This window comes from Tachyglossus aculeatus, unplaced genomic scaffold (assembly GCF_015852505.1).
Source record: "Tachyglossus aculeatus isolate mTacAcu1 unplaced genomic scaffold, mTacAcu1.pri scaffold_97_arrow_ctg1, whole genome shotgun sequence".
NCBI classification, from domain to species: Eukaryota; Metazoa; Chordata; class Mammalia; order Monotremata; family Tachyglossidae; genus Tachyglossus; species Tachyglossus aculeatus.
In genome coordinates this window covers 1,881,569-1,890,655 of record NW_024045100.1, presented here as the reverse complement: position 1 = coordinate 1,890,655, position 9,087 = coordinate 1,881,569, and the positions used below count along the sequence as shown (strand labels likewise).

Genomic DNA, 9,087 nt, shown 5'->3' with positions numbered 1-9,087 from the left:
GGGGCTGGGAACAAAGAGGCTTAGCACTGTACTAAGCACTGGGGTAGATACAAACTAATCACATTGGAAATACTCCATTTCCCACAAGGGGCTCACAGTCTTAATCCCCATTTCACAGAAGATGTAAATGAGGCGTAGAGACATAAATTGCCTTGCCAAAGCCACACAACAGACAAGTGGTAGAATGGGGATTAGAACCCAGGTCCTTCTGTAAGCTCTGTTTAGATGGTAAGCTCTCTCTAGACTGAAAAGCTTACTGTGGGCAGGGAACGTGTCTACCAACTCTATTATATTATACCCTCCCAAGCACTTACAGTTTTCCACAGTAAGAGATCAATAAACATCATTGATTGATTGATTGATTCCCAGGCCCCTGCTCTATCCACTAGGTCATGGTGCTTCTCTTGTGGGCAGCAATCATGTCTACTAATTCACTTGTATTGTATTCACTTGCATTATACCCTCCTGAGCATTTAGGACAGTGCTCTGCAAATAGTAAGTCATCAGCAAATACCACTGATTAATTGTTGTTCATACCCTCCTTCTGTCCAACTCCCATGCTGGAGCTCCAAGAGGATGGATCATAGGGCATATAATCAGAGAAAACATTCCAGAGACCATGGGGAACTCTTCGTATCAGAGGAATTCCCAGAAAGAATGTTTTTGGAAAAAAAAATGCATTTTGACTGAATTTGCTCCCTTCATAGTTATTTCTTATTGGGTTTTGTTGCAGATGCATTTCCTCTCTGCTCAACCCAACTAAATTGAACATATGGAGAAGAGAAACAATGTGACAGAATTTATTTTTTTGGGAATTTTGCAGAATCAGGTGTTACAGAGAATTGTGTTTGCCCTCTTCTACATGGTATCATTGTTGGGAAATCTCTTCATAATGATAACCATCAATGTCAGCCTCCGCCTCGCCTCCGCCATGTACGTCTTCCTCAGCTACCTCTCCATTCTCAACATCTGCTATTCTATCATCACTCCAAAGATGATGGCCGACCTATTTCCCAAGAGATAAACCATATCCTTCAGCAGTTGTATGACTCAGCTGTTCGCTGTGCACTTCTTTGGCGGCACGGACATCTTCCTCCTCTCAATGATAGCCTACAACTTGTGCGTGGCCATCTGTAGACCTTTGTGCTACCCGACCATCATGAGCCGGGGGGTGTATCAAGCCACGGTGACCTCCTTCTGGGGCAGAGCATTTCTACACTCCATCGTTCAGACACTCCTCACCATCCAGCTTCCCTTCTGCCACCCCAACATGCTAGATCGCTACTTCTGCAATGTGCATCCCTTGCTGAAACGTGCCTGCACTGACAGCTCTTTGGGGGGCCTGATGGTGGTGGCCAACAATGGCATAATCTCTCTGGTGGCCTTCTTCATCCTGGTGATCTCCTACACCATCATCTTGTTCACCCTGAGAACCCAGTCACCTGAGTTGAGGCAGAAAGTGCTCTTGACTTGTGGGGCTCACATGCTGTGGTATTCCTGTTCTTTGGCCCCTGTCTCTTCATGTACATTCGTCCCTCTCACACCCTTGTAATGGATAAGATGGTCACTTTATTTAACACCATTATACCTCTGACGCTAAATCCCCTCATCTACACCCTGAGGAATGACGCTGAGGTGAATAGCTCTATGAGGGAATTGTGGAGGTGAAGGCTGTCCTCCGGAGGAAAATTAACACTGTGGTCAGCGTGGGGTTTCCACATCATCAGTGCTATTTGCCAAGTGCTTACCGTGAGCAGAGCACTGTAGCAGAGTGGCCTAGTGGAGTCAGAAAGACCTGGATTCTCATCCTGGCCTCACCACTTGTCTTCTGTTTGACCTGGGGCAAATCACTTCACTTCTCTGTACCTCAGTTGCCTCATATAATAATAATAATAATAATAATAATAATAATAATAATAATAATAATAATAATAATGGTATTTGTTAAGGGCTATGTGCGAAGCACTGTTCTAAGCACTGGGGGGAAAACAAGGAGATTGGGTTGTCCCACGTGGGGCTCACAGTCTTAATCCCCATTTTACAAATGAGGTAGCTGAGGCACAGAGAAGTTAAGTGGCTTGCCCAAGGTCACACAGCTGACTAGTCTTGGAGCTGCGATTCGAACCCATGACCTCTGACTCCCAAGCCGTGCTCTTTCAACTGCGCCATGCTGCTTCTCATATGTAAAATGCGTCTCGAGATTGTGAGTCCCATATGGGACAGGGCCTGTGCCCAGCTCAACCTGATTAGATTGTATCTACCACAGTCCTTAAAACAGTGCTTGGCACATAGTAAGCACTTAACAAATACTGTCACCATCATTATTATTATTACAAAGTGCTTGGGAGAGTACAGTACAACAGAGTTGGTAGATATGTTCCCTGCCCACAACAAGTTTACAGTTTAGAGATGAGTTTGGATGTAATTGGTAGATTATGTTGCTAGGATCTAAGTGGACTTTTCGCTGTAGGCATTTCGGTGACAGTAACAAAAATTGGGAATTAATGTTGACTGTGAGGACCAATTTCAAGACTATATGAAACCGAATTCAATGTTTTCTCATGAAATGGCAGAGTTTGTATCTCTGGTGGGTGAAAACAAGCTCGTTGTGGGCAAGGTATGTGGCTACCGACTCTGTTATATTGTAGTCTCCCAAGTACTTAGAACAGTGTTGGGCACTCAGTAAGTGCTCAGTAAATATAATTGATAGGGCCTGAGATAGGAATTATTGCTTTATGAATGAGCATCCTGCCATCCCACTGAGGTCAATCAATCAGTTAATCAATTAATGGTATTGACTGAGTGCTTACTGTATCCAGAGCACACAGCACATGTTAGGGAAGAAGAGCCAGGGAGAGACTTAGAACCTGGGAGGTGGGGTTAGGTTAGGGAAGCCGGCAGAATGAGAAATTTTACCGGTTCAGTCTTTCACTGATTCTCTGCCTCTTCTACCCCTGACTCTCTCTGGCCTCCTTTCCCACCATCCAGTGTGTTGCTCTCCCTTCCACCACAAATCCTTCCCCTCCACTCCACCTATCTTCTGAATTGCTGAAGCCCTTAAGGTGGTTTGTTGGTATTTGCATCGTTTCTCAAAACCATGTAAATTGCCCTTATGAGTGATGACAAACACAATGATGTTTGTCCTGTTGTAGCATCTGTGTCCCGAGATGGCAGAAACACTTTCCATTTCTACAGTTTCTTGCCTAGTAATTTTGGTGTGGGAGCAGAGTACAGCAAGGTGAGGGGACCAACGGGGTCCTTGGCTTGTGTGCAGAGGTGAAAGTAGCCCTAGAAGGGCCCTAATACCTACAGCCTTCCTGCCCCTCTCTTTACCCCACCTATTGCTCCAGATAACCTTCAATCAAACAAGCAATTGTTTTTATTGATGGCTTACTGCGAGCGCTGTGGTAAGCTCTTGGGAAAGTACATTATAACAGAGTCACTAGACACATTCCCTGCTGACGATGACTTCCACTGCATATGCGGATGGGGTAGAGGGAGGGTTTGAACTTTGATTCCTCAGCCCATCTCCCACAGCTGGGCCAAAGCTCCCTGGGTCAGATCACTGGGTGGCAACGTCGGGATTGCCATCACCAGGGCCTTTCCACCATTTGCTGTGCTCCTGGGCTGCCCTGACTCCTGCCACAATAACCCACCTTGTGTTTGTTAGCAGCAGGAATCCCACTATTCCCAGTGGCCCCAGTAGCAGCAGTAACAGCAACAGCAGCAGCAATCAGTCACCTTAAGTTCTGGCCCAGGACCAGAGCTCTGCTGGTGGTATGGTCTCCAGACTAGCCACTACCCAGACTTTTTCCCGAAGTGGACCAGACCTGTGTGTGGAAGGCTGCCTCTCCCTCTGGTCATCCTGCCCCCACATCCCTTCCCTCTCCATCTTTGCTGTAATTTCACTTTGAGTCATCTTTATTAATTTCATGACAGAAAGAAGTAACAATTTACATAGGTAGCTGACACAGACCCTACAGCTTTTCTGGTTTATTTAATGGTATTTCTTAAGCATTTACTAGCTCAGGCACTGTGCTAGGTGCTGAGGTAGAATAATAATGATGGTATTTGTTAAGCATTTACTATGTGCCAAACACTGCTCTAAGCGCTGAACAAGCTAATCAGAAAAGCAGCGTGGTTTAATAGAAAGAGCACGGGCTTGGGAGTCAGAGGTCATAGGTTTTAATCCCGCCTCCACCACTCATCAGCTGTGTGACTTTGGGCAAGTCACTTAACCTCTCTGTGCCTCAGTTACCTCATCTGTAAAATGGGGATTAAGACTGTGAGCCCCATGTGGGACAACCTGATTACCTTGTATCCCACCCCTCCCCGTGCTTAGAACAGTGCTTGGCACATAGTAAGCGCTTAACAAATGCCATCATTATTATTAATCAGAGAGTACATAGTCCATGTCCCACATAGGACTTACAGTCTTAACCCTCATTTTATTGGTGAAGTAATTGAGACACAGAGATATTAAGTAACTTGCTCAAGGTCTCACAGCAGACAAGTGGTGGGGTTGGAATTAGAACCCAGGCCCTTCTGACTGTCAGACTCTTGCTCTATCCACTAGGCCATGCTGCTTCTCACTGACGCCATCGTTCTGGAGCCCCAAAACTATGCCCCTTGACTCAGACACACATCCTCATCCCAACTCTCAGTTGAGTAGTTGAGTATGTACTGAATATCTACCATGTACTGAACACTAAACCTAGCACTTGGGTAAATACAGTAGTAGTAAGAGATAAGGAGCTTATCATTTCTGCATTTTCCCTTCTCTCTAGTAGTAAATATTTTCATGTTTTTCTCTTTCATTGGAGTGTAAGCTTCTTGTAGTTGGGAAATATATATCACTTTGTTATTGGGTACTTCTCAAGTACAGTACATTGCACCAAGTGGAAGTCAATAAACATCATTACCTCTATATCCACACACACACACACACACACACACACACACACACACACACACACACACACACACACACAAAACACAGAGGATTACCTACTTATTAAAACCAACACCATTAGAATTTATTCGAGTTGAGCAATAATGGCAGGAGAAGTTAAGTGAAACAATAGGCTGCACCCTCCTCTCCTCTGCCACTAACATCCTCTCTGTGTCTCATTCTCGCCTGTCCCACCGTCAACCCCCGACCCACGTCCTTTCCTTGGCCTGGAATGCCCTTCCTCCACACATCCATCAAACTAGCTCTCTTCCCCCCTTCAAAGCCTTACTGAGATTTTACCTCCGCCAGAACACCCTCCCAGACTGAGCCCCCTTTTCCTCTCCTCCTCCCCATCACCTCCACCCTACTTCCTTCCCCTCCCCACAACACTTGTATATATTTGTACAGATTTATTACTCTATTTATTTTACTTGTACATACTTACTATTCTATTAATTTTTTATGATGTCCATATAGCTATAATTCTATTTGTTCTGACGATTTTGACACCAGTCTGCATGTTTTATTTTGTTGTCTGTCTCCCCTTTCTAGACTGTGAGCCTGTTGTTGGGTAGGCACGGTCTCTATATCTTGTCGATTTGTACTTCCCAAGAGCTTAGTACAGTGCTCTGCACACAGTTAGCACTCAATAAATACGATTGAATGAATGAATTAATTGGTGTCAAAAGTTTGAACTCTAGTGGTTCTGTTTAGGGAGTGCGGACTGCACCTGTTCCGCTTACCAATCATCTCACAATTCATTCATTCATTCAATCGTATTTATTGAGCACTTACTGTGTGCAGAGCACTGTACTGAGCGCTTGGGAAGTACAAGTTGGCAACATATAGAGACGGCCCCTACTCAACAGTGGGCTCACAGTCTAGAAGACTGTCAGAGGGACAATGATTGTCAGTCACAATGATTTTCAGAGGAGAGAGACTGTGAATGACTCAATGCAAACCACCACCACTATGGTAAAAACAACTCAGACCCATGACCTGTTGGTAGTTCAGATCCACCTCTTCACCCTTGGCTATTGGTGTTCTAGCAATGTTCAAATGAATGGAAAGTGGTCAGAAAAGGTTCACTCCGGGGACAAAATGTGCAAGAGATTCTCTCTAATGGATGCAGTTACAACCTAATTACTGAATGCAGACCTGTGTATTTACTAGATGTTTGGGGACCCCACCAAAGGTGTAAAAGTCGTCGTCCCCACCCTTAAGGAGTATAGTGTAAAATGGGAGAGAGATTAGATATAGATCTTTAGACCACCGAGAGCAAGATAACAGGTCTAAATAAAAGACATAAGTGAATAAATGAGCCAATGGATTCAGGATCGCTGAAGGGATGGTGTGATTGGGAGGGATTATCTGCTTGTCCAGGTTTTCTCCTCCATCCCCATGAAAAGGCTCTGGAGTGGGAATTCTTAGTCAATGATAATCACCATGGTACAAGTAAGGACAACTACTCCCAGCCATCACTTGACAGAAATCAGTTTCTGAATTTCTGTGTCTTTGTTATTGTGGTGCGGGGGGCGCTGCATGACATGAGTTGGAGCATGCATATTTGTCTGAGGGAATGTGTGTGTTAGCGTGGCTAATTGGTTAACTGGTGTCTGTCCCTTTAAGATCTACACTGGCCCACTCACCTGGGAGTCTTAGTGGTGTGAGCCAGTGTAGATCTCAGAAGGAGAAGAAGCAGGTGAGGCTGTATTTGCAGAGGGCACAAGGGAGAAGGAAGGCCAGCCACTGACTTGCCTGCTTCATGGTTATTTCCCCCCAAAGGTGATTACCGAGGGACCCAAGAGGTGCACCCTGTTTGTTGGCACATGAAAGAGCTCAGTGTATGGCAGAGAGCAATGTGACTTGATGGAAGAGCATGGACCTGTGAATTGAGAGCTGGATTCTAATACCACTCCCCCATTTGCCTGCTGTGTGACTTTAGGCAAGTCATTTAACTTCTTTGTTATCTCCATAAGTGCTCTGCACATAGTAAGTGCTCAATAAATACCACTGATTGATTGATCTGGAAAATGGGAATAAAATACCTGTTCTTTCTTTCCCTTAAACTGAGAGCCCCATATTGGGTAGGGACTCTGTCCAACCGATTATTTTGTACAGTGCTTGACATATAGTAAGGGGTTAAAGATATCACTATAATTAATAGTGTTATTATTATTATTATTGTCGTAGAGATGGAACAGGAGGCATGCTGGGGAGACAGCTGCTGAGAGAAAAGGGCCCAAAAGGGTATGCACTGCCTCAGTAAAATGGAAGAGTGAGCAATATCACTGTTCATTCATTCAATTGTAATTATTGAGAGCTTACTGTGTGCAGAGAACTGTACTAAATGCTTGGGAAGTACAAGTCGGCAGCACAGTAGTAGGACGAGTAATAGTAGTAATAGCAATAGTATTCATTAAACAACTACTGTGTGTAGAGCTCTGTACTAAGCACTGGGGAAAAATACACAAGTGAGAGTTAGACTGTTGATTTCAGTCTTGACTGTAAATTTGTTATGGTCCAGGAACCTGTCTTCTAATTCCTTTGTATTGTACTCTCTCGAGTGCTTAGTACGATGCTCTGTACATGGTAAGTGCTCAATAAATAGCATCGATTGAGTGGTTCCATGCATGAGTGGATCTATCCTGGATCTAGCATATCCAAGCCGGAAATGCAGGCCTTGAATTCCTCTGGCTATGCTACCTTTGGGAAGTGAATCAGTAATTGATAATAATTATGATGTTAAGCGCTTAGTATGTGTCAAGCACTCTTCTAAACGCTGGGCAGACACAAGTTAATCTGGTCAGGTCAACCAGGTAATTTTTTATGGTGTTTGCTAAGCATTTACTATGTATCAGGCACTGTACTAAAGTACTGGGGTAGATACAAGCTAATCAGGTTGGACACAGTCCTTGTCCCACATGGGACTCACAATCTTAATCCCCATTTTACAAATGAGGCCCAGAGAAGTGAAGTGCCTTACCCAAGGTCATACAGAAGACAGGTGGTGGAGCAGGATTAGAACCCAGGTCCTTCTGACTCCCAGGCCTGTGCTGTATCCATTAGGCCATGCTGTTTCTCAATTCCTCTGTCTTCTCCATCATTTGGACTAGGTGAAGCTGGACCCCCTAAATACTGACTCCCCGGTAAGGAGCTACCCCATGACCAGGGTTGGGCAACCTCCACCTCATGGGCTACAAATCCCTGGGATGCAATCTGCTGTGTGGAGGGCTCAATGATGAAATTTCTTGGGATTGTTGACGATCAGCATGATGTCACTAAGGGGCAGGGTTAGAGGCTACTTTCTATCCCCCTCTCTGGAAAACCATAAAAACCATAGTATACCACCAGGTACTGGGGCATCAGAAGAACCTGGGTTCTAATCCCAGCTCCAACCCACGTCTGCTCTGTGATCTTGGGCAAGTCACTTCACTTCTCTTTACCTCTTTGGCCTCAGCTGTACAATGGGGATTAAGATTATGAACCTCATGAGGGACAGGAACTTTGTCCAACCTGATGTTTTTGTAGCCACTTCAGTGCTTAGAACAGTGCCTGGAGCATAGTAAGCACTTAAAAAATGTCACAGTTTTTACTATCAATTATTATTATGGGGAGACACTTTGGATGACATCTGAGTCACCAACAGTGGAGATCTGCTGGTGACTCAAGGATCTTGTCATTGGTCCTTATTTCTGAGCTCCTTAAACCCCTTTTGGCTGATGCATTTCCAGATAAGTTTAATGATTGTCTCTCACTTTCCTCTTTTCAATCAGAAGCAACATGGCCTAGTGGGAAGAGCACGGGCCAGGGAGTCAGAGGACCTGGGCTATAATCCCAGCTCTTCCAAATGGTTGCTGTGTGCCTTGGGCAAGTCACTTAACTTATTTGTGCCTCAGTTCTCCTTTTATTCCTTCTACTTAGACTGTGAAACCCTTGTGGGACAGGGACTGTGTCCATCCCAATTCACTTTTATCTACTGTAGCACTTGACACATAGTGAGCACTTAACAAATACAATAAAAGCCCACATAATAATAATGATAATAATAATGAAACAAATGATAAATTAACCACTTACTATGTGACAAGATCTGTAATAGGTACTGGAGTAGAGACAATGCAATCACATTATCC

The 9,087-nt window shown here is 44.5% G+C and overlaps 1 pseudogene; it reads left to right on the top strand.

Moving 5' to 3' along the window:
- The first annotated feature begins 772 nt into the window (after positions 1–772).
- Positions 773–1,668, top strand: LOC119924378 (annotated as a pseudogene).
- The last annotated feature ends 7,419 nt before the right edge of the window (positions 1,669–9,087 follow it).